The sequence below is a fragment of the Amblyomma americanum genome, chromosome 1 (genome assembly GCF_052857255.1).
Source record: "Amblyomma americanum isolate KBUSLIRL-KWMA chromosome 1, ASM5285725v1, whole genome shotgun sequence".
Lineage (NCBI taxonomy): Eukaryota > Metazoa > Arthropoda > Arachnida > Ixodida > Ixodidae > Amblyomma > Amblyomma americanum.
In genome coordinates this window covers 402347705-402373831 of record NC_135497.1, presented here as the reverse complement: position 1 = coordinate 402373831, position 26127 = coordinate 402347705, and the positions used below count along the sequence as shown (strand labels likewise).

The 26127-nt window shown below is 48.6% G+C and overlaps 1 protein-coding gene across 1 annotated transcript in view; it reads left to right on the top strand.

The window, feature by feature from the left end:
- The window catches only part of LOC144115754 (uncharacterized), a 328928-nt gene that overhangs the window by 62524 nt on the left and 240277 nt on the right, over positions 1-26127 (top strand). Inside the window, exons 6-7 of the mRNA XM_077650248.1 lie at positions 4425-4567; positions 6890-6998. The gene's annotated coding sequence lies outside the window, so the exon portion shown is untranslated. The remainder of the gene's footprint in view (positions 1-4424; positions 4568-6889; positions 6999-26127) is intronic.

Below are 26127 nucleotides of genomic sequence, written 5' to 3'. Positions count from 1 at the left end.
TTGAAAGTGTCCTTAATATAAGATTAACGTTTGTCTTTCGATCCTCTGAACTTCTTGATGCCCATGAGTGTGGTTTTAAAAAGATTTTAAACAGATCACCTAGTCTGTCTTGAAAATACTGTTCGAGAAGCTTTCGTTCATAAGCAACACTGTTTCGCTGTATTTTTCGATTTAGAAAGGGCATACGATACGGCCTGGCGGTTCGGAATTCTTCAAGACCTTGCCGAGCTTGGCATCCGAGGAAGAATGTTGAACTGCCTAAAAGACTTCTTATCTAACCGTTATTCATTTCATGTCCGCCTGGGTACAATCCTTTCGAGGAATTTCATTCAGGAAAACGGAGTACCTCAGCAGGGGTGTATTTTAGGCACAACTCTCTTTGTTGGAAAAATGAACTCTTACGAAAATAATCCCAAGCTCCGTTATGTACTCAGTCTATGTGGACGACCTTCAAATAGCTTCTACTTCCTCCAATCTATCAACGTCTGAATTACAAATACAAATAACAATATATAAACTGGCAACATGGGCGGAGAGAAATTGTTTCCGGTTTTACCCACAGAAATCGGTGGCAATTCTGTTCTCACTCAGACGAGGCATACATACAGATCCCACACTACGCCTGAACGAATTAGAGTTACCAGTGAAAAATGAGCATAAAATTCTTGGTATAACATTTGACAGAAAGGTCACTTTCTTACCTCACATGAATGCATTGTAAAAGAAGGCTTCTCGATCCGTAAACTTACTCAAAGTGCTGTCGAGAAAACACTGTTGAGCCGATAGGACATGCCTCTTACAAATTTATCGCTCTGTAGTCCGCTCCACCCTGGATTACGGATGTATAGTGTATGGATCAGAGAGGCCATCGTACCTTAAACGGCCAGATCCAGTACATAATTTAGGCTTGCGTCTTTCCACTGGTGCATACAGGACGTCGCCCATAGACAGTCTGTATGTAGAAACGAACGAACCATCACTTACAGACAGAGTAACGATGCTCACGTGTTCCTACATTCTAAAAATCCATTCGCTACCCAGGCACATCTGTCACCAAATAGTCACAAAGTGCCCATCCAGAATACTGTTTAACAACAAACCGCTCTTGCGTTTTGAAGAGATGTGCCAAAATCTCGGCGTACTGGACACATTGCCTGGCATTGCTGGAAGACTAGATTCACTGCCGCTATGGTACAATTTCCCGGAAATCTATGATCTCACTCTTGCACATTTCAGCAAAAAACAAGCTCCACCACAGCATATAATACAAGAATTTTTTGCACTCCAGGAAAAATACAGTACTTGCACAGCTTTTTATACAGATGGCTCAAAAACCGATCTTTACGTTGGAAGTGCAGTCGCACAAGGTAATTGCAATCATACAGTGAGGCTACCACAGTGTGCATCAATCTTCACTGCCGAATGTTACGCCGTGTCTGTAGCCATTGAAAAAATAGTAAAAGAGAACCTCGCAGACAGCATTATTTACACAGACTCCCTGTGTTTGCTTACAGCTCTCCACTCTAGAAATGCAGTCATTGCTATGCTTGGTGATATCATACACAACATAGTAATAGCCACAGCTAAAGGACAAAGCCTAAAACTCTGCTGGGTACCAAGTCATATCGGATTTAGAGGCAACGAGAGAGAAGACTTTTGTGCTGCTCAAGCACGTGACAAGCAAATCAAGAAAGTAAATATTCCATTAAAAGATTGCATGAATTTAATACATCGTAGCATATGACAGTCAGAACGGTGGTAAATTATTGCATAGGAAAAAAATCAAGGATCCAGTGTCCTGTGTTATGAACCTCAACAAGTGAGCGAAACAGTAAAAGGCACTTGCGGACTCGTCGTTCAAGCGCTATCCTATTTCGTGTGGAAGATATTCCACCTGACCTTCTTGAAAAAAAAAGTAATGAAACAAAACCCCGGAAAAATCAAGATTGGCAGTTGCATTTTTCAAATAGAAGAAATTTGCAGCCAAACGTTGTAGGTTATGGTTTTACCATTCCAAAGGCTGCCCAGGATATCGTACGCGGATGGTGTACGTCGAAGGGGGAGTTATTTTTTGGGCATTGTTCCTCTTCAAAACGAAATAAAAAGAACAAATTGCGGTATGAGACAGTGATATATTGGTTTCACATAACACAACGCAAAGATTAAGCTGCTTAGGTGCTTGTGAGCGAACAAAATTAATTCTTCCAGTGACAGAAAGGAGCGCCAGGAAAATTTTCGAGGTAGCGGCCGCCATCCCTTGCCTCCCGTTGGTGCCGTCACTGAAACACAGCCACTGATTTCTCTTTGAAAGGTTAAAAGTAATTTTCCATTGGTTTCTTGCATCTTCATTGGCAGCCAAGCGGTGATGCATTAAAAAACTGTCTGCGACTGTCCTGTCGGCCCCTCTTAGCCACGCAGCATGCGTACTGACGATGCGCTGTTGCTGCTCCAGGAGTCTAGGCCAGTGCCGTGGCGCGGCAACCTCTTCTAAAGCCTCATGGGGAGAGTGCTGGTTTTGCCCCTACACAACCTTCGAGAACACTGTACCACCACCCTTACTCCACTTTCACACCACTCTTTCACCCTCCCGAATTGCCGTCCACCACCCACCCACTCATCTCCGTCGGCCCCACCCTTCAGAAAAATTCTGTTGCATGTGTGAAGCCCCATCTTTGAGCAAAGCATTCATTAGCCCTTTCAGAATTGCATTATGTTCTGCTATCGAAGAAAATCTGAAAATTTGTTTGTATGCAGGCAAACCTTGATATCACGAACATGGATGTTACGATTTATTGGCTATATCAAACTCTTCGTGAATATTCTCAATAGACACATGTAATTTTCACTTGATATATCAAACACGGTTGGCCCTAAAACGGATATATCTAACCCCCCAGCAATAAGCGGCACCCACTCGGACGGCAGGTGGCACACTTCGCCACTCTACACAAGTGACTGGAGGTGGTGCGGCTGGAGTTCGTGTCAAGGTTCACGCTTTGATCTCATGCTAGTGTTGAAATCTCGCACTCGCCAGCTGCGCCAGAGAAGATAGAGCGGTACGGAAGGTTGGTAGCTAGGAGGTCAGCACGTGTTGAACCTCTCGCGTTTGCCGACACTACCCCGGAAGCAGTGGAGTAGGCAGCTGCCCTTTGCAGTAACTGTCCTGCACTCATCTCGGCCGTCACAGGAGTGTTGAAAATGACGATAGCTTTTGCTTTGACGCACCATTTTTCATGCAACACAGTTGTGAAGCGGGGAAGCCACTATTGCTGGCTCTTGACCAGCAGCTGGTAGAGCTGTTTGGGGATACCGCTCTAGCTGGGTTTTGACCAACTGGCATTGTTATGTGGGGAAGACAACCTAACTGGCACTCAGTTCTTTTTTCTTGTGGAATCGCCATGAATGCCTTCAGAAACTCCAGTAAAACTTGCGAAAATGTCTCCCAGTTTCTTTAACAACATCACCTGTTTTGTGATGCCTTGACTAACTGAACTGCTCTGCTGTTGTGCGTGTTTTTGACGAAATTTTATGTTATGAACTTTGGCTATATCAAACTATTGCAGTTTTTTTTGTGTTTGCTATAATGAGATAACAGAAGCGCCTCAAAAATTTTTAAAATTCATGTACACCACGCACGTCCATGCTCATGCGATTCCAGGCCTATCCTAAAAAAAAAAACATTTATGCCCAGTTAATTATTTTTTTTATCAGCAGCTACGGCAACAAAAAATCAACTACAATGTTTTTAACAAAGTAAAACATTCCACTGCACAAGAGAAGAAAAAAGTTACAGCACCAGACAGCACTTGCTAGGCGCACCATAGAACTTTGTGATGTCAGTCTTTATTTCTTGTTTTTGAAAAGTGATTCTTTTTTTTCTAGGCACGAAATGGCCCTACCATTCTGTCGAGCAGGGATTCCAAATGTTTCTGACATCGTGAAAACAGCTCTAGATGCTTCGAATAAAGTTCCAAAAGTGGTGTGCACAATCGTAGATGCTGAGTCACAGAGAGGGTGGGTAAAACCGTCAAGGTAATCATTGGGGATAAATTCAGCTGCTTTGCAGAATTGTCACTTCAGATGTATGATTTTCCCGTAATTTTTTTTTGTACTGCCTGATTCCTGGCACTGTTTTCTTTCGATTTTTATTGCATTCATACCATTTTGATATGACTCAGTGGGCATGCTTAAAAGTTGGTCAGAGAACGCACATCAATGCATGAAACAAAATGCACTTGAAAGCTGAGTGCCATCCTTGTGTGTTTGTCTGTTTGTCTTTGCCTGATCCCAACCTTTTTGTACTGCCAGGATGGCAAAGTCACCAATCAATCAGCCCAGGGGAAAGGTTTATCTTCGATACAGTGGAACTGACACAGCATGCCTGCAGTATTCAGAGGCCCCTAGTGAGCAATCTTTGCATGCAGGTGGGTGCCCTGGTGTGGGCCCGGCTGGGCTCTGCACGCCGCTGGCCAGCTGTGGTGGTCACGGAGTTTCCATTTGTGGCCAGAGACCAGCTGCACCTGGCCGCCTGTGGGTCTGCTGGCTGGCTTAGTACAGAATCTCCCAGGTGGGTATCTCGGGGCCACTGGTTTCGTGGGACTGCTCTCTGCCTGAATATATGCTTGGTAAGCAGTGTGATAGTTGCTGGCAGAGTTCCTGAGTGCCAATTTAATGTGTGTTGCAAAAGACTGCAGGTAGGGCACGCTACGAAATCGGCCTTAATTTTGCATTCGCAGCTGTGCATCTTGTTATTTGCTTTTGCGTAATACTGCATGCAGTCAGGTGCAGTTATGTGCTGCGAGAATCCAAAGCACCATGGTGTGCCTCAGCTTTGAGAGGCTGTGTATTTGGCACCGTGTGTTTTTTTTGTTAATGTTAGAAGGCATTAATGGATACACAGTATTTGTCTTCTTTGATAGTAAGTTTAAACTGGGGTTGGTTGTCATTGATTATGGACAGTGCGATTTGTATCGTTTATGCAGAGTTTTAACATTGGGATGTGTGGCTATTGTGTGATCTGACTGGGGATGTGCTGCATAAAGCAGATTCCTAAAAGCAGTGCATTGAGTAGGAAGCCTCATTGTGTGGAAGAGAAGAAAAAGGAGCCCCAGCATGGTATCGTGGGGGCATGAAGTGTAGCGACAAGCGGTAAGTAGCTGGAAGAAACATGGAGATGAGTTCAAGAATGGTGAGTTTCCTTGAAGACAAACTGTGGTAACGTGAGGCATTAAAGCTCAAGTAATGTGAAGGACATTTAAAGATTGAGAAATGAGGATATCAATGGTAATTTCAAGGTCAAGGCTTGTAAGTCCTGAAGAATTGCAGATGTTGATGAGCTTTACTAAATTGGCGGTTTGAATATTTGTACAGGTTAGTGTGAAAGAAGGTAAAACTGATTAATTCGTAATGCACGCAGTTTGAATAATTCAAAGTCCGAACAAATGAAAGCGAACAAAAGATATGGTTAACTGCCATCGTGAAGCAGCCAGGTAGTGAGATTTTCCCTTTTTATTCTTCTAAAAATTTCCACGATTGCCTTTCTTTTTTTTTCTTCCCCGGAAGGTAACGGCCAACACTTTCTGTTCTAAAGCTGGACCTGAGCAGAAGGCCTCCTCTTCAACTAGAAAACTGAAGAAGAGACAGGCGGCTTTCAACGCATCCGATTTTTGTAGTGGAGGGCTGTGTCGGAGTCGCGAAGGAAGGGCTATTGCCTGTGAGCATGGTCGGGAAGGCTGAAAAATACGGCAGCATGTGGCCATTCTGCGACTGCTGGTTTTTGACCAAAATGGCTATGTAACCTCTGCGACTCGCATTTTCACACCTTTGAGCCGCGGGAGCTGCTCAACCGTTTATGTTGAGAAGCAAAAGTCTCCACGACAGTTGCATTTTGCCCAATTTTCCATCCTTCTGACCCCGGGTTGCTGTGAGGCACTGAATGAATGAGTGTGCTTTTTAAAAGGGAATATCCTGTTTCGATAACAGACCAACGTTGACTTCACACATGGTTTCAGTCTTCCTTTTAGGCGTTTTGGCAAGGTATTTACCGCAGATGGATGACATTTCTAAATTACTGCACACTTGTACTCTCCGTATGTTTAACTTGAGGTGACTGCTGCTACCAATTGCACGGAATATGATGCACAGGGCACTGGAAAATTGAGACAAAGACACACAGCAAATATCAGCGGAAGCTTCAATTCTCTGGTTTAGCACACGGGGTTTTGTGCACGGCTGTGGTTTCGGAGTGCCGGAGACACTGCGATGTGCCTTATTCGTTGTATCTTGGCACTGGTCGTGTCGTCCACTGCTCAACAGCAAAGCCTAACGTAGCAAGCTACTGAAGCCTTCAAAATCAGTAGCTACAAGCAACAGTCAGGTACACATCTCGGAGGTCACGCAGCCAGTTGCCGCTGCCATGCTGCCGCTAACATGAGCTAGAGCCTCCCCCGCTCTCCGGTCCGGTCATCCTGCCGTTTTTGCCCTCTCCACATATCCTCCTTAGAGGCAGTGGAGCCTCCCATTTGCACAGGCTGCCTAGTCGTGGTGGCACATAGATATAGCCCGCAACAGAGCCCGCCGCATGGTTTACATAGACTCTAATAGTGTGTGGGCGGACCATGTCACACTTTTCGAATGATATAGAAGTTCAGATTAATGAAATCTGAATTCACATGCTTTCACTGTACATATATGATGAAAGGTGCTGGTGAAGTGCCTAACATGTTTCAGCATTTAGCAGAGACACTAGTGATGGATATGTGTGAATGTTGCTTGGATAAAAAGTCACTTTGCAAACGGGATGGGCTGGCTGGTCATTTAGTTGGCCTGTTGCCACGTGCAGTGCTTCTAGTAGTAATAATGTGTGGCTCCCACACTGGTTTCTCTGCAGGAGATAGCGGCAAGGTCATGTACGTCTCCATGCGCTGATCCAATGGCCAGGGCCCAGGCCACTTTCCTGGCCCACAACGCGGCCGTGGCGGCACATACAGCAGGACCAGGTGATGCTCATTTGCAGTAGCCATGGTGGTTGGGTGCACTGCAGGTTTAGTGTATGCGCTGGCGCTGTCTGTTTGCTTTGCATGTGATCTCCGCATGTGGTTGATACTATAGACTCAGTGACACAAATCGCATAGTCAGTTTCACTTGCAGCGAGTGTTTCCCTCACCAAAAACGGTTCCTTTGGGGCTTGCGTTTCATGATGGGGTGCCACGGAATGTGTTGAATGCAGAAAACAATACTGTGTAGAAAAACAGATTGGAGGTTGTGCAGTTCTAGCTCAATTGATATGATCTGCACACCGATTTCATACACACATGTGCATCACATTCCACAGCCTGTGAGCCACAAAGCAGTCCACATGCGAGGGATTTATAGACATAGACCAGGTAAATGGTCACATCACTGCATGAGGGAAACTTATGGGCTGTCGTAGGAAACAATAAGCGCATCACTTGTTCATATTGTCACGACTCGGTAAAACCCCGAGGATAAAAACGGTTTACTGGTCAACCAGACAGAGTCCCTGCGCGTTTACAGCTTCTTCCTCTTTTAGCATTGCGCTCGTAGATCCAGTCGTCATCTTTTGCGTCTTCTTGCATGCGGCACTTGCCCCCCTCCTCAGGAAGCATAGTCTCGGTGATAAGAAAAGGAAGTAGGAGGTCAAGATCGGTCCGAGTAGTATGGCTTCATACGTACAAGATGGACGGCGTCGACTTGTTGCTGGCGTCGTTTGGATGTCGATAACCCGTCTGGCACCACCTCATACGTTACGTCGGTTAAACGTCTCAGCACAACATAGGGCCCGAAGTATCGCCGTAATCGTTTTTCGGAGAGCCCACGGCGGCGAATAGGCGTCCAGACCCACCCCTTGTCGCCAGGTTCATATATGACACGTCTGTGGCGAAGATTGTAGCGTCGTGCATCATACTCCGCTGAGGTCTGGTGCGCACACGCGCTAGTTGGCGAGCTTCCTCTGCGCGCTGTGCGAGCTCTTGTGTGCGGCAATATGATGCCTTCCTTTTCGATGAAATGTGGTTCTAGCAATTTGTGTGGGATACTTAAAACCCCCTATATTTTTAGTGTTTCTTCCAAAATTCATGCATTTTACATTTTTTGCAAAATTGTGTGTTAGTGGTAACATTTTATTTTTTGATTGTATTGTGTTTGTGGACATCAGCAGAAGTAATGGAGTGATAGAAATTTGATGAATTTAATTGTCTGAGTTCTCTTGAAAGGTAAAACCTGGTAATGAATGAAGTTCTGTCTATGTCTTGACATGCTTGCTCCCCCATCTGCTCAAACCAGCTAGTGCTTCAAATGCCGTGGCTCTGGTGTTAACATGCCCACACGCTTGTATGGGAAGATGGTTTGGATTAGTTTATGGGGGTTTAACGTCCCAAAGCGACTCAGGCTATGAGAGACGCCATAGTGAAGGGCTCCGGAAATTTCTACCACCTGGGGTTCTTTAACGTGCACTGACATCGCACAGCACACGGGCCTCTAGAATTTCGCCTTCATCGAAATTCGACCGCCGCGGCCGGCATCGAACCCGCGTCTTTTGGGCCAGCAGCCGAGCGCCATAACCACTCAGCCACCGCGGCGGCTTGTATGGGAAGAGTCACGACATTGGCGCCTGTCAAAACAGTGTTGCCATATTCATACATTATAACACCAAATGTTTCCTTAAAGGAGCCGTGACAGCCTATCTTCACGCATACCCTGTCTATCGCATTTAATTCTCAAATTGTTAAAATAAAATTCCCCCAAGTTTCAGTTGATTCTGTGCGGTAAACGTTTTTAAAACGAATTTTCTCCGTTTCTTCTGCGAACTGCTTGCTGGTCTGGCAACCTCTGATCACTGACGTCAGAGGGGCATACCCGCCCCGCGTTGTTTGCTGCGCGCTGTTGAGGTGCTTGCATGCACACCGTAGACGGCGGTCACTCGAAAAGTTATCCTTTTTTAGCTTATCGAAATAAAATGTATTTTCCGTGTTTTCTTTTCAGAAGCCTTCAGCGTAGTACGCGAGCTGAGTGATCCTTAAGAAAGCGGACTTGCTCGTGGCGCCCGACATGTGATTGTTGAGGAAACAGAAATCGATGCACCCCTGCTTTATTATTTACGCTGTGAAACATGTTAGTTTTATGTTATGAGTATGGTCCCTTTTGCGCAATCAAGTGCTCCCGTATGTGAAAAGCGGCACGTGCTGTGCATGCCTTTGCCGATGTGCACCGTGAAAGCCGCGGCGCTTTGTAGCTGGCTACCAATTTCTTGTCTGCTATTCATCGGTTCGATAATTAAACAAGTTATCACAAGGTGGCACTAGAATAACCTTGAGGCACGAAAGGAGCAGAGAAAAGTGCCGAATGAGACGACTTCCCCGTGGTGTGTGTGCATTTGTAAGTTGAACATACATCCCCTTCGGCTCGTAGAACCGTTTTGCAGGAACCAAGCCGCTTGCAAAACCCTACGCGACTCGAATGCTAATTGAGTGCTTGAAAAAAATAGTACATCATTTAGCGTTTACTGTGCGTGCACATTGTGACCTAGGAATGCGACGATCACGACAACTGCAGCCCCGCGCAGGGGTTGTTTACATAGCTATGCGCCAACAGTACTGCTCGTTTGCTTGGGATAAAACGTCAGGTGGGCTCTCCTTATCTTAAATATTACGTAGTATTGCTCACAAATTGTAGTTTTATTCATTTACACACTATGATATCACTGCAAGAACTGCCGCTGATGCTATATCGCCTGCACGAGAAACGCTTCGCGTATCTGGCGCTTCCCGCTAATTGTATCTGCTTCCTCTTATGTCATCAGTATTTGATATTGAAGCACTCTAGCTAAAGATACGTTCGGGAATTACTTGAATTAATGAAAACAACGAGATTTGTTGTCCACAGTTGACGCTGATGGCTGCTCCCGGCTGCCTTCAGCACATGCTGTGCAGACCGGGTCACATATCTGCGCTTTCCCCTTATTGTACTCGTGCCCTGCGATGTAGGTAGAGTTCGCTTTGAGGGCACTCTGGCCAAAACTACTCTCTACAGCTATTTTCAGGCTCTAAAACTTGCGAATTCGCTGTCCGCAATCACCGAAATCGCACACACGAATCGCACTCGCTAGGCCTCGTCACGACAGGGGCCAGTGGTCCGCCATCCTAGCTGAAATTCAAGCATCTGGCAAGTGTTCCCCGCTGATTAGTTAGACAGTGTGAAGATATGAAGTGCGGCCGCTCGTTTCGCTTTTTTCGATAACGGTAAAGTACACAAGCGCAGTTTTTCGGGCCGTCTATTCACCGGGAGTGCAGCTTTCGCTCGGCTGCGCAAGCCCAGGCGACGGCGACGAGGGGCACCGTTGTGCGGCGTTTTCTGCCCGTGTCGCTCAATTGCCTCGCCGATAGGTTCTATGCGCAGGCACCGAATGAAAGCACCTCTTCGCTGGTGCATGCACATCGCGTATGTAGCCGTGGCTAGCATCAGGTTGATTAAGTTTTAAAATTCTTAAGTTTTTAGAATGTCATACCAACTAGTCCGCTATTCCGGTTCCCACTAAGTTCACTTTTTACACTACTGCGATACGGGGTCGTTGATCGTGCTGGCATTGTCGTTGGTCTAGCTTGACAGACCAGTGCATCAGTGATGGCATTTTTCATACCGACCAGCCAACTGACCGCCGATTGCCGTCCCATCGGCCTAGTGTAACCGGAACCTATACCTATACCGGAGAATAACTGCGTTACTATTATTAACGCTTTTGCGGCGCCAGTCACTCATATGTGGGGGAGAATTGCTACTTCGATCACCCGCGGAATTATGGGGGCAAGACACCTGGCTGCGCACATTGCAGCGACGAGAGCAGACGACGTTGCTCTGTGTATGGCCTGGTGACGTCGCGATAGCATTCAATATGGCGGTCGCTGCCGGTGGGAGGAGTTTCCCGTTCTCAGTTTCGATTGCATTTTTCGGAATATAGAGTGCTTCCAGGGCAGCCAAATTTCGGAAACTGAATCATAAGCTCTTGTATTAGTTACTGAAGCACAAAACTGCAATATGAAGAACGACCATGTCATGGCCCCTTCAAATTGTCTGTTTCAGGAAGCACTTCGCATTATATTTGTAACCAAGCTACAAATGTCGCATGAGCTTTTTTTTTCACTGTTCTCTGAGGTGTAGTACAGCTCGGTAATTCGGACTCGATTAATTTGAACTGACGGTTAATTCGAACTGATGCTGGGGTTCCTGCACAGCCTTGTGCATTTCAGTGGGGCAAAACCTCCGTAATTCGAAGATGTCGGTATTCACAGCAGTTATTTCGAATTAGTAGCCCCTGGCTGGTCGGTTTCGGATGCGGTCGATACTTGCTGTATCACCAAAGGATTGTGCTCTTTGTACTCCTTAAGCATATTTATGTGAAAAACTTTGCTCTTTTGCCCCAGCTCCACAAGGTAATCCACGTCGTTTTTGCGTTTAGGGGCATCGTATGGACCTTTCCACTGCATGAACAGCTTGTTGGAGTCTGTGGGCAGAAAAATCAGAACATTGTGCCCGGGCTTAACCTTTTGGGGTGACTCTCCCCGTCGTAGTATATTTTCTGCTTCTGGCTTGCTTTCTGCAGTTTCTCATGAGCAAGTTTCCATGTGTCTTCCAGGCGGTTTCTGAGGTTGATGAGATAGGTGTACGTTGAGCAACTTTCTCCATCGATAATCTGATTTGTCCAGAGCTCCTTGAGTACTGTCAGTGGCCCTCGCACATGGCATCTATAGATCAATTGGAACGGGGAAAACCCAAGACTAACCTGTGGAACTTCACGGTGTTGCATTTGGGTTGCAAGCCCCAAGGGTAGCGTTGGCCTGGCGGCCTGGGGCAAAGCTGGAAACATCCGAAGGTGCCGGCAAAGGATGAGTCGACTGGCAACAGAACAACTTGTTTATTCTGGCATCGCAAAAGAGCAGCCGGTCAGGGCGACCACGTTACTCGAAGGAAGGAATCGAAGTCCCTCTCGGCGTCCGGGGCAGCGGCGTTTTATACGCTCGGAGTCGAGGGCAAGAGGGAACGGCTTGGGAAGAGTCATCCGATACGGCGACGCTTGAACATGTTCAGGCGTGACGTGCGCGTCCGCCGGGCAGGCGCCGGTCAGACCTCCTCGCCTCCCAGTTGGGGAGCTTCTCTCCCCGGCTGCCGCGCTTTGACAAGCGTGGGCAAAACATGCACACACACACGCACGCATGCACGACGACACGTGGCACTGAAACCTGCCTGGACGCGCTTGGCGGGAGGCGTTGCGGCAGCGATGAACGAAGCCGCGGCATCCGGTGCATCCGCGCCGGCTATACCGCGCGCTGTAGGCGAGACGTAACAGACCGCCCCGCCGGGAGAAGGAGATCCCGATGGTCAGGGGACTGCATCCGCTGTCCAGAGGGATGTCGCTCGATGATGCTCGTAAACGAAACCGGTCGTCCCTCGACGTTGCTTGAGCGCAGCGCACAGAGAAGGCCTCGTTCTCAGGTTCAGGATCACATAGGACACTGCAAAGTCACTTCGGGAGAGTTGCCATTTTTGTGCTCGTTTCCAGCAAGTGTTAGAACTACGCCGAAACGCAACCGCTCAGTCAGCAAGCACGAGACAACCCTCACTAAGCTCTGCCAGGCTCTTTCCCCTTTTATACTACTGCCTAGTTCCATACAGTAGTCAAGCAGCACTCAGAACGCGTCCACAAATTGGAAAATTGCACTAGAAAGCACATAATCACTTTGAAACACTAAACAAAAGCAATATGTTAAAAATCCTGCCTCAGGAAGAAAACATCAGTAACCAACAACTGTGAGGCGGATTCCTACGTTAGGGGCTTCGACTTAAGCCATCGGCGTTACCGTTGAGACTCCCCTTTTTGTAACGCACCTCAAAGGAATATTGTTGCAAAGCGAGGCTCCAGCGCAGGAGGCGGCCATTTTTGGGAGATATGGTCTGCAGCCATTGGAGAGGGCAGTGATCCGTCTCAATGATAAACCTCGAGCCGGCTAGGTAGCAAGACAATTTCTGAACGGCCCACACGAGACACGCACACTCTTTCTCGGTGGCGCTGTACGCCTGCTCACGACAGGTCAGCTTACGACTAGCATACAGGACGGGGTGTTCCACTTCTCCATTGTCCCTTTGGCACAGTACAACGCCCATGCCTCGCTCACTAGCATCGCACTGAACAACGAACCCTTTTGTGTAGTCTGGCGATCGTAGCACAGGCTGGCTTGTTAGGGCGCTCTTTAAGGCGCTAAAAGCTCTTTCCTTTGTCTCGCTCCAGACGACTGTTTGGGGCTCTGTTTTTCTTAGAGCATCCGTCAGGGGAGCCGCGATATCGGAGTACCTGGGGATGTACCTCTGATAGTAGCCGGCGACACCTAAGAACGACCGAATATCGGTCTTCGTGCGCGGTTGCGGGAAGTCTCGCACAGCGGCCACCTTTATTTCAGAGGGGCGGCGACGACCCTGTCCAATCACGTGACCGAGGTAGACAACCTCGGCCTGTGCTAATTGGCACTTAGGAGCCTTGACTGTCAAGCCCGCTTCGCGCAGGCGGGTTAGCACTGCCCGCAAGTGTGCCATATGCTCAGACCAGGAGGCGGAGAATATCGCTACGTCGTCTAAATACGGTAAAGCGAATTCTTCCTGTCCCCGCAACACTTTGTCCATGAGGCTTGAAAAGCAGTATGGCGCGTTCTTCAAACCAAAACTCAAAACTTTAGGACGGAATGTTCCCATTGGTGAAATGAACGCCGCATACCTACTAGCCGCTTCTGTAAGTGGAACCTGCCAATAACCCCTGACAAGATCTAGGGTGGAAATAAACTGAGCGCTACTAACTTTCTCAAGGCGCTCCTCGATGTTAGGGATCGGATAAATTTGATCCTTAGTGATGGAATTAAGCCTGCGGTAGTCGACGCAAGGACGAGGTTCCTTGCCCGGTACCTCAGCTAAAATCAAAGGGGAGGTATAATCACTCTCACCCGCCTCAATAACACCGAGCTGTAGCATTTTCTTTACCTCAGCCTCCATAATATCGCGCTGGCGGGGTGACACCCGGTACGCCTTGGATCGTACTGGCTCTGGGGAGGTAAGTTCTATATCATGAGTAAGGACAGAAGTCCTACCAGGCCTCTCAGAGAACTGACCTTGAAACTCTTGTAAGAGTTGGTGTAGTTCGGTTTTCTGCTCAGGCGACAGCGGTGCTTTAATGATTAAGTCACTAATGACCTGATCAGTGTCTTCCCTGTTCATCACTGAGCCTAGTCCCGGAAGCTCGACTGGAAGCTCTTCTAACTTTCCCGTGTCGGGCATTTCCTCTCCAGTACCTGGTGCCTTCAACGCTACAGGCTCAATTTTATTCAGTTCGGACGTGCTCTGAGTATCAGCTTGCTGCGCCTCCGACCCTTTCTCATTGTTCGACAACGTCGGCCCCGCAACTACCGCCTTTGCAGCGAGCTCCCGAACTCTCGATCTGGTTAAGGCCTGAACGCTAGCCTCACCAAACAAAAGACCCTTCTCGCGCAGGAGGTGATCGGACCTGTTCGAAAATAGGTACGGGTACTGGGGGGGCAGCCTAGATGACACTACGGCCTCCGTCTCAAGTGCTCCGAAAGGTCCTTCAATAAGCACTTTTGCTACGGGCAGACACACGCTATGAGCTTCCACGGCTTGCTTGATCCATGCGCACTCGCCCGTGAACATATCGGGTTCTACGTAAGAGGAGTGAACTACATCCATTGTAGCTGCGGAATCACGAAGCACTCGGCACTCTTTCCCGTTCACGAGGAAGTCTCGCATGTAAGGCTCGAGAAGCTTCATGTTCTCGTCAGTGCTACATAATGACAAACACACGACTTCTCTTTTTGTTTCTGGACACTGCGCCGAAAAGTGACCCGGCTTCTGGCACGTATAACACACGCGTGCTTGCCTCGCCTCGAACCGCTTTCTGCGTTCGGCTTCGGCTGCCGCCGTCTCCTTACGTTCGGTCGGACTGCTTTCACTCGCATCCGCACTACGCGTGTCCCCCCTTGCTCTCATGGGTGTGAACTTCGGCCTCTCAGACTTGGAGCCAAATTCACCCTTTTGACCGTCCTTAGCTCCGCGAGCCCGACGCGTCACAAACTCCTCGGCTAGCTCGGCGGCTTTAGCCACTGTACTAACGTCTGGCCTATCCAAGACCCAGTACCGCACGTTCTCAGGTAACCGACTATAAAACTGTTCTAGCCCGAAACACTGCATAATTTTCTCGTGGTCACCAAACGCTTTCTCTTCTTTGAGCCACTCCTGCATGTTTGACATAAGCCTGTAGGCAAACTCTGTATATGACTCATTTCTGCCTTTTTCATTTTCCCGAAACTTCCGACGGAACGCCTCCGCTGACAGCCTGTACTTTTTTAGCAGACTCAATTTCACTTGGTCGAAATCCTCTGCCTCCTCTCTCTTCAAGCGAGCGACTACGTCGGCCGCCTCGCCGGGTAACAAAGTGAGCAAGCGCTGTGGCCACGTTTCCCGAGAGAACCCCTGCTTCTCGCACGTTCGCTCAAAGTTAACCAGGAACAAACCAATGTCCTCTCCAAGCTTAAACGGCCGCATCAGGTCAGTCATTTTGAACGATACCCGTTCTCCTGCACCGTGTGCCTGACTTCCATTACGAGCGCGTTCCATCTCTACCTCGAGACGCTTCATTTCCAAAGCGTGTTGACGGTCGCGCTCGTCTTTTTGCTCTTTACGTTCGCGCTCCTCTTTTTGCTCCCTCTCCTCAATGGTCTCAAGGCATTCCGACAGCTCGTCATCCTCAGCCTCCAACTCAAGAATAGCCCTTAGCAGTTCTGGTTTTCTGAGTTTGTCTGAGATATCCAGACCCAACTCTCTTGCAAGCTCCAGCAATTTCGGTTTGCGCAACGACTTCAAATCCATGGCTGCTCCGAATGCTGCTTTCTCTACTGCCTACTATTGTCTTGCCGCAAACTAACCCGGCAGCAACGACAACACAATTACCAGCTCTGTTTCTGACACTAACAAAAGCCTGGCAAAACTCAGAAGAAGAAAGTCCCGCACTCACCAAACCTCGCAGCCAAGAATTCAGCGCAGTCGTTCCGCTGCAGGCAACCAGTCATCACACAGGGCTCGTTGCACTGCTCCCGGATGGTCGTTGTGCTGCTCAGCATACAGTTGACCGCATATCTTCGCTGCTGGCCTCCGTTGTCGGGATCCCACCGCTGGCAACCAGTTGTTGCATTTGGGTTGCAAGCCCCAAGGGTAGCGTTGGCCTGGCGGCCTGGGGCAAAGCTGGAAACATCCGAAGGTGCCGGCAAAGGATGAGTCGACTGGCAACAGAACAACTTGTTTATTCTGGCATCGCAAAAGAGCAGCCGGTCAGGGCGACCACGTTACTCGAAGGAAGGAATCGAAGTCCCTCTCGGCGTCCGGGGCAGCGGCGTTTTATACGCTCGGAGTCGAGGGCAAGAGGGAACGGCTTGGGAAGAGTCATCCGATACGGCGACGCTTGAACATGTTCAGGCGTGACGTGCGCGTCCGCCGGGCAGGCGCCGGTCAGACCTCCTCGCCTCCCAGTTGGGGAGCTTCTCTCCCCGGCTGCCGCGCTTTGACAAGCGTGGGCAAAACATGCACACACACACACACGCACGCACGACGACACGTGGCACTGAAACCTGCCTGGACGCGCTTGGCGGGAGGCGTTGCGGCAGCGATGAACGAAGCCGCGGCATCCGGTGCATCCGCGCCGGCTATACCGCGCGCTGTAGGCGAGACGTAACAACGGTAAGTGAAGAGCAACAGTGCCAAATACCTATCCCATGACCGAGGCTTTTCTTGGCACATTCTCTTAAGCATTGTCTTCAAAGTTCCATTAAATTTCTCCACGAGGCCATTCGCCATCACGTGATAAGGTGACTTCTTGAGCAGCTTGATGGAGAGAAGTCAGCTGACTTCCTTCATGAGGTCGGAGGTAAACATGGCCCCATGCTCAGTCACAATTTCCTTTTGGATACCAATGCGGGAAAACTTTTCGGCTAGCGCTTCCGCAACGTGCACATGGCAGGAAGCGCGACGGCGTCAGGATAACGTGTAAAAAAATCCATCAGCGTGAGCATATATCAGTTGCCTTTATCGGACTTGGGTGAGAAAGGCACGATGAGTTCGATGGCAACACGCTCGAAAGGAGTAGTGATCAGTGGCATGTTGCCGAGTGGTGCAATGCCAACCTTGCCCTTTGGTGTTGTTCTTTGGCATTTATGACACGACTTAACGAATCGGGCGACATCTCCGTGTAGGTGGGGCCAATAAAAATTCTCTGGTACACGATCGGTCGTTTGTCGTATTTTTTGGTGCCCGGCCATAATGCTTTCATGGGCTCTGTGTAGAACTTGCGACCTGAACGCAAGGGGTACAACAACCTCTTCGAAATTCCTGCCAGTCGACATGGAATAATGCCGGTAAAGAAAATTTCGTTCTTCACAGAAGAAGTATTTATGACCCTTACTGGATATAAACTCCTTACTGATTTTAGGGAAGAGCTGTTTGAGTGTTGCACCCTTCCGCTGCTCTTCAGCTAACTGGTATTTTCAGCTAACAGCACTGGATTCGTGGCACGTGCAACGGGGATAACGTGTCCTCTTGTGTCTTGGCCACGGCGTTAACACAACGCTCCGATTTTCCCGGCATTAGGTGTTCCTGAGGAACTGGTGCCGCGTCATGCTAATACGTGGGTTCATCCAGCCTGGGTTCGGGTCGTGTGGTTCCCTGACACCTGGGATGTTTCCGAGCACGGGGTCGTACAAGGGGCATTTCATGCAAAGTGCTGTCACCTCTCCAGAGCAGTATTGCGTATGCACTTGCACTCTTGCCTCGGCTATTTGGGCGACGGTACCGTGAAGGAGATATTGTGTCCCTGTGCGTCCTGTCACGTAGTTCTTTGGAACCAAACTCCGGCGGATAACGACAGCATTACTGCCCTTGTCTTGAAGAACGCGAACGAGTTTTGTCGTCGCTAATCATTCCGCACCATGCATCCTACCCGTTGTAGGCTGATGCACGTTCCCCATGTTTTGGTCATGACCACTAGGAACGGAGCCTTTTGTTTTACATGTTTTGGCTGTTTAGTGCTGGCAGGCGGGGCAGGTGGGAGAGCACGAGTAAGACGGGAAGCGGCACTCTGCTCTTTCTTCGGGTGCCGACTTCTGCAATTCTCCGTCCGGTGCCCGATCTTGCCGCAAGAATTGCACCTGGGTACCTCTTTAGTGGAGCTGTGACAGTCGGAAGCCCGATGCCCCGGACGATTGCTTAGCATGCACACCTTAATTGTGCCTTCTTCAGTGGGTCGACAGAGGCCTTACTGGGTTCTTTCGCTACATCAGGGACTTTGCTGGGATTAGAAAAGTTGTGCGCTTCCTGGAAGCAATCAGCTGTGTCGGCCAGCCCATCAAGTGTCTTGCACTCTCGCTCCTTCAAGAAGATAACGAGCTTCGGATGGCAACATCGGAGGAACTGCTCAGAAATCATATGGTTGCGCAGGTCTTCGAATGTCTTGGTAACATTTGCCGTTTCAATCCGGTGGTCGAAGTAAGCAGAAAGCCTGGCTGCTAACTGTTTCCCTGTCTCACCATCCTGAGCTCGAGCCCTCCGAAATTTGCCATTTTAACCCTGAGCAGTGAATCTAAATCGCTGCTGGAACGCCTTCTTTATTTTTTGATAATCTGCCGACTCAGTGGCAGTCATTCGACCGATCACAGTTCACGCCTCGCCTGTGAGGCACATGCTTACAGGCCAAAGCCCATTTATCTTGAGTCCAGTCCTGTCCCATTGCTGCAGGCTCAAAACGCTGAACGTATGTATGCAAATCATCGCGCCGCTGATCGAACAACTGTAACAGTTTTTGTGGGTTGAGAGAAATGTCATGATTTGATGCTGGAAAGGTTTCGACATGATCAGTCTCATTACTGCAAGTTTCTTCTTGGAATCTGAGTTTCAATTCCAGAATCTCTTTCTCTCTCGCAGTGGCTGCCTGACTTTCCTCTCTTTCTGCAGCCTGCTCTGCCCTCTGCGCTACACGTTCATTGTCTACCCACTCCCTCAGCTCAGCACCCGAGAAACCCAGTTGCGCGCCCTACGTGGCTAAATGCTCTAGGTCCATCGTCGCTCAAGCTTAGTGCTTTGCGTGAATATGGGGCTCTTACTCAGCCCTCTCGCTGACGAATCCTGGCAGGCTCACCATATTGTGATGTAGTTAAGGGTCCAGGTCCGTTCAGGAGCTCTGGGCAATAAACAGGTCGCATTCAGCATCGAAGCACTGTTTTTCTTCAGCAGCGGGGACAAAATTCGGCATATCTAGCCCACTAGCACGCTAACACACACACACATACACTACAGGGCACTTAAAGGAGCCTAGAGGGGTTCGACAAGAGGAACACCAATGTCCTACTGTAGGTTCCGGTGCGTGCTGCTCCGTTGTGCTGCCACCATGTGCTGCAGGTAGATGACTGTCGACGTTGGTTGTCGGCGACAACTGGTCACCGGGGAAGGTATCCACAGGCAATCAGCTCGTGGTAACGTCCTGGATACCAGGAGGCCGGTATCAGCAGGTAGGCAGGTGGCAGAAACAGCCTGGCCAACGGCAGACCTGCATCAGCAGGGAGGAGTGCGTCTGTGGGCCGCCTGGCTGCTGGTAAGCTGGCATCAGCAGGCAGGTGCTTGTTGGTAGGCTGCCTGGCCATGGAAAAGCAGGCATGAGTCTGCAGCAGGGTACTGTGGTGCTGTGCGGGCAGCCAGACCCTGAACCTCGGTACCCGACCGGTGCAGCCTAGCTGGCCTTGGGGAGAATGCCGAGCTCCAAAAAGAACATCCTGCCACTCAGCGACATGCTGCCACGACTATCTCGAAGCCTAGCTCTGACATTCGATCCTGCATGTACACCGGCTCGCAGCGCACGCGGCCACCCTTTTTTTTGTCCTCCTGGAACCACACAGTGGCATAATCCACATCATCACAGTGATGTCACGTTATATGTGATGTCTCGCTTGTTCAGTCATTGCAAGTCATTTCACGTCTCAGGTATGCTTGCCATGACAGACGTGACATGAGATGGCGACACCTCCAGACGACCCGACGAGCTCCTCATTCTCTCATGGAAAAGAGAAAAACAAGCTGCATCCACGGGGTGAGGTGTGCACTTGGCTGGCGGTGCTTGCACACCGGAGCATGCCCCACATCACTTTATTGCAGTGATTGCATACTTGATTATACTGCTCAGACACAGTTAGGTTATCGTTGCCACGAGTATGGTCAGTTGTGACTGAACATTCTAATAGAGCAGAAATTCGAGCCTGTTGGTAGGTCATCATGATGTGTTGGTAGCGCGAAGACACAAGGACACAGCAGAGAAGTGTATGGGACGAGTGCAAACTTTCGAAACATTTATTGAAGTACGCAGTACCGTACAGGAGCCGTCACGCATGCGCAAAGCCTCATTCGTAAGAATGGTGAAAATAAACTTAAAGGGCAAGAGTTGTGGGAAGGGTGGAGACAATGAATACATAACAGATTGTTAAGAAATCAGAAAATGCTGCTCTTTCTGGGTCACAAGTACTGAGGGCGTGCTGAGACATCTGCCACTCTGAGCGATTTTTACCACTTGAAACAGCTCACGTTCGAGCCTTCCTTCGTGCCGACCGATTATCGAAGTGTTTGTCAGCAGAGGGTGGCATTTGCAGTCCTTACAATGAGGCGATAGATTCGAGCCGTAACCGTTACCTAGGGAATCATCATGCTCCCTTAATCGGTCGTTTAGACAGCGGCCCGTCTGACCGATGTAGACTTGACCACAGCTCAGAGGGATACTATAAACAACACCTTCTTCCTTTTTTTTTTCTCTTTAATTTAACCTCTCCCGCAATGCTTACCGTCAGTATTTATCTCCCACATTCTCATCGCCACGCAGAGTAGCATGCCAGCGAGGCTAAATTCTATGCCTTCCAATAAAGAGCTCTCTCTCTCTCTCACCTTCGTTGCACAGAACAAAACGTTCTGCATGATTTTTACAGCGCCCATATTTCTTCTGGCCCTTGCCTGTCACCATGCGACAAAGCATCGATATTCTGCACGGCGCGTTAATAACGACATCAACTTCGAATTTTGCTCCAATTCTCTTGAGATTATGGGACACATGAGGCATGTACGGCGTGACAATGACGCTTCTTTTCTTTTCCTCTTCTGTGCGCCTTTGCGAAAGTCTTTTTTTCTTTTTTGTCAACGTTTCTGCCACGGCGACAATCACGTCAAGAGGGTATCCAGAATTTTCTAGACGCTTGACTTGGGTGCTGAAGCTTTCGTTTGTCTTGTGATGACACGATTTCAAGAGTGCTGCATGAAGGCGTGACATGGCTATCCCTCTTTTTACTAGCTTTGAATGGGCTGAGACAAAAGGAAGCAAAGACATCTTGGTACGCAGCTCATACGTCCAGCATACGTGCCCAGGGTCATTGAAATAAAAACGAATATCTAAAAACTGCAGTGAACTTGTGATGACACGATTTCAAGAGTGCTGCATGAAGGCGTGACATGGCTATCCCTCTTTTTACTAGCTTTGAATGGGCTGAGACAAAAGGAAGCAAAGACATCTTGGTACGCAGCTCATACGTCCAGCATACATACGTGCCCAGGGTCATTGAAATAAAAACGAATATCTAAAAACTGCAGTGACTCAAGCTGAGGTAGTTCAAGGGTAAAATTAAGGCTCGCAGGACAACAATTAAAAACATCTAAAATCGAGGTTGCCAGGACGTGTAAACAGTATCCCGGGCCCCTCAGGGGGGTGTCTGCAGCTTGCAGGCATTGGTGAGTGGTGACACCACGGGTTCCCGAGCATCCGCAAGCAAGGACATTCTCGCAGGGGATGATGGTGAACAGTGCATCACCACGGAGCCGAGCACCCGCGCTTCGCCGTGCGTGGCATTGCCGTGTTCGGGGAAAAGGGGATCTTGGTGGTTGAGCCGATGCCGAGCGTTTGGACCTTTAAGGCCCCTCGGCGGACGCAACGCACCACTTTGGCCCCAGCTTCCTGTAGACGGCACCTCCGGCCTGACCCGACCGGGGGAAATCGGCAGTCTCCTTTTCCTATCCTCCCCTCTATCTTTCACTTTCCTACCCCTTTCTCACAAGTCTCCTGTCTCCTACTCACTTCTAGTTTCTTCCTTTTTTCCTGGCGGCGAGGGATAACCTTGTGTGGCCAACCACCCTGAGTTGCGTCATATTGGGTTATAGTTGGGGTGTACAGCTGGCGTGGGCAGGACTTGCTTGCAAGTTCCTGTCCCGTTCCCAAGTTGGGCTCCATGGTGGGTGGCTGGCATCGTATCCAAAAAACACATTTATTCTATGGCTAACGTTCTCTCAGCAACTGATCGCCCTAACAAGAGAGGGAGTACCGATGTAACTCAGAATTTCATTAAAAAAAGAAACAAAGTTTCCCTAAGTTTGAGGTGATTCATATTGAGGAAACTGATAAATCTCCTAGAATAATCCCCCTATTCATTGTAGAAAAATGTTTGACGGGTGTCTTGGGCTATGGCTATAAGTTTACAAAAATGGCTAGTGGAGACCTCTTACTGGAACTCCAAGAAAGCGTCCAACAGTCAAAACTTTCCAACATTGTGTCTATAGGTGACATCCCTGTATCGATATCTGCCCACCGATCCCTCAGTACGGTCCGTGGTGTAATTTCAGAGAATGATTTTCTCCACCTCACTGAAGAAGAAATCAAAGAAGGGCTTGCTGAACAAAACGTCGTTGATGTCCACGGGATAAGAATAAGAAAAGAGGGCAAAGAAATCTCAGCAAAGCACATAGTCTTGACATTTGCACATAGTACTCTCCCTGACTCAAATGAAGTGGGTTATCTAAAAATAAATGTGAGACCCTGCATTCCTAACCCTCGACGATGCTTTAACTGCCAAAGGTTCGGCCGCGGTTCAGTGAGTTGCCACGATGGTAAAAGTTATGCAAAATGTGCTTCAAAAGATCGCTCTTCTGATGACTGCGACGGCGCCCGACTCTGTGCAAACTGTGAGGGAGACCAGGCTGCATACTCCAGGGCGTGTCCGTACTGGAAGAAAGAAAAAGCAATAATCACACTCAAAACTACTGAAACATTTCGTTCAGAGAAGCAAGAAGGTGATGCACACAAACAAGCTCATACTCCTTCACAGCAAAAACAAACTTCGGCGATGTGGTGCGTGGGCGCGGCGCACCACAACAGGCTTCGGCACCTGCCCAGGCCACTCGCAGTGAACCTGTAGCGAGGCCATCCGCGCCCCCAGGTGGAGTAGGTAACACTACCCCGCCAAGCCAAGAAGAGGCCTCGCAGACCCCCGTGTCCGTGGCCCCCAAGACCTCCTCCCACAGGTCGAGGTCCAACTCTAATGTCCACGTGCCCTCTGCACGGTCGTCGAGCGCCTCTGCAGAGGCAATGGACACGACCCACGGTAGCCCCGTGCCATCCACGTCGGGTGGTCGGCGGAGCTGTCTGGATCGGTCAAAAACAGACAGGCCCCGAATCAAGGGGCCATGAATAACTTGATCTAGTTTTAACTACATAGGAAAATAAAATTAAGATGGCTTTCATGATGCAATAGAACTATAGAGGACTTATGAATAACTACAGTGACATAAAAGATATCCTAGGAGCACACGCTCCTGTTGCGTTATGTCTACAAGAGCCAAATTTAGGGCCTCAAAACAATAATTTTCTTAAGAATTATACGGTTTTCCGCCGCGACCGAGAACAGGCGAGCAGGCTGTCAGGAGGTGGGGCAATTATAGTGAAAAATGGTGTCCTGGCTAGTGAGCTTAAACTATAAACAAGACTTGAGGCTGTAGCAGCCACTCTGCTTGCACATAAAACCATTACGGTGTGCTCTGTATATATCGAGCCACAGCTGAATATAACACTGCTTGGCTTGGAGGGTCTTTGAAAGCAGCTACCAGAGCCATACCTGGTAGTTGGCGACTTTAATGCACATTCTCGTTTTTGGGGAAGCGAGAAAACTGACGCTAGAGGGCAGCTCATCGAGGATTTTTTTCTATCCACTAATATCTGTTTGCTGAACTTGTGTAAACCCACATACTGTTCCCCATCCTCGGGGAGAATGAGCGTATTAGATTTGTCTTTTAGTTTACCGCCTGTTTTTAGCGATTTGAAGTGGAGTGTTTTAGACAATCCATATGGAAGTGATTCCTGTTATAATAGTTCTGTCATCCTCGCCAACAGTTATTTCTACAAAACCGCGGCGTTAGAAACTACATTTAGCTGATTTGGCATTGTTTTAAAAAAAAGTCCAGTTTACAGGATTTAATTTTAGAAAACCACAGCATAGATGAGATAAATGAAATGTTCACAACATGCATTCTTTCTGCTGCACATGTATCAATTTCAAAATCCACAGGAGTGGTGTGCCAGAACCACAAAATTTGGTACACACGGGATTGTAAGGAGGCAAAAAAACTGCAGAATAATGCTTGGGGAGTGTTTCGCAGATACCCAACTCATGAGAACCTAATTTTTTTCATGAACGCAAGAGCACATGCGAGGGGTATCTGGTTCAAGGCAGAGAAAATATCATGGCAAATTTGTGTCTCTTCTATAAACAGCTCAACCACATCAAAAAAAAATGTGGGAGCAAGTTCGAAAATTAGATGGCCGCTACTCACCTTTCACAATTCCTCTTTTCACTACACCTGGTACACAAACGAGTTTAGGGGACCAGGCAGACATATCGGGGGAGCACTTCGCTGTAGTTTCCGGTTCATCACACTACAGTCGAACGTCGTTTTAACGAAGTAGCATAGGGACCGTAAATGAGTTTGTTATACTCGATATTCGTTTTAACAGTGTGCGCAAATATCGGCTCTGACAAATCCGCAATTTGGCTCTCGCAAATACTCTAAATACTAAAATGCATTATTCCGGGCTTCGAACCCACTATAAACTAGGTAATGCTTACCTGTCTCCTTATGGTTTGTGGCATTTAAAACAAAATAGAGCGTAGTATGGGAAAGTCAAATTACAAAAGAACAAGGTTCGACAAAACAGGTCTACATTCGTTTATTTGAAGAAGGATGTGATATTCGTCTGGTGGCTTTTCACAGCACTGAACAGAGTAAAGTTTTCCAGTGTCCATGCACACGAGGGCCTTTTCTACCTCAGCAGTTTGGTCGTCGGCAGTTTTTCCAAATAGCCTTTCAGCCTCCTGGCCATGTCTGCGGCGTCCGCAGTGCTTATTGGTGGTTCATCACGTTCGCTGTCACCTTGCGCTATCGCTGCTGCTGTTATCCTCGGGGACCTCGACGCGATCCACAATTTCTTGATCCATCATCTCAGGCGCCACGGCCAAGTTCTCATCGGCTGAAACGAAATCATCAATTGCGATGCCTGGGAGTGCCAGTCGATCTCAAGTATTGTCCAGCTCTACCAGGCTTTCATCAGGCTGAACTTCGTCTTCGACGTCAGGCAAAACAAAACCGCATTCTGCAATACAGTTCCTTATTGTTGACTGCCTCACCTCATTCCAAGATCCATACAACATTTCAAGCGTCGTCTTGATGTTGATGGTTGTTGATCTGCGTCGATCGATTTCGAAAACCAGTTGCATCACCAAATGCTTCCGGTAATTGCACTTGAGCGAACGGATAATGCCCTTGTCCAACGGTTGCAAAGCAGAAGTTGCGTTTGGTGGCAGAAACACCAAACAAACTGCCTTCAGCACGATCGAGACTTTGTGCGCCGAATAGTTGTCCAAGAGCAACAGGGCCTTCCTGTGCTGCCTCTCCATGTCCTGGTCGAAATCTTTGAGCCAGTCTTCGAAAAGCTTGGACGTCATCCAGGCCTTTTTGTTAGACAAGTACGCAACCTGCAAATTACGGACTCCTATCAGGCACCTGGGACGTGCAGACTTGCCGATTACGGTGAGTCGTCTTTTGTGTGAGCCATCCATGTTCACGGCAACGACAACCGTCACCCGGTCTTTGTTCTTTTTTCCTCCATGGCAGGTTTCATTCTTTACTGCCAGTTACTGCTCTGGCAACAACTTGAAAAAC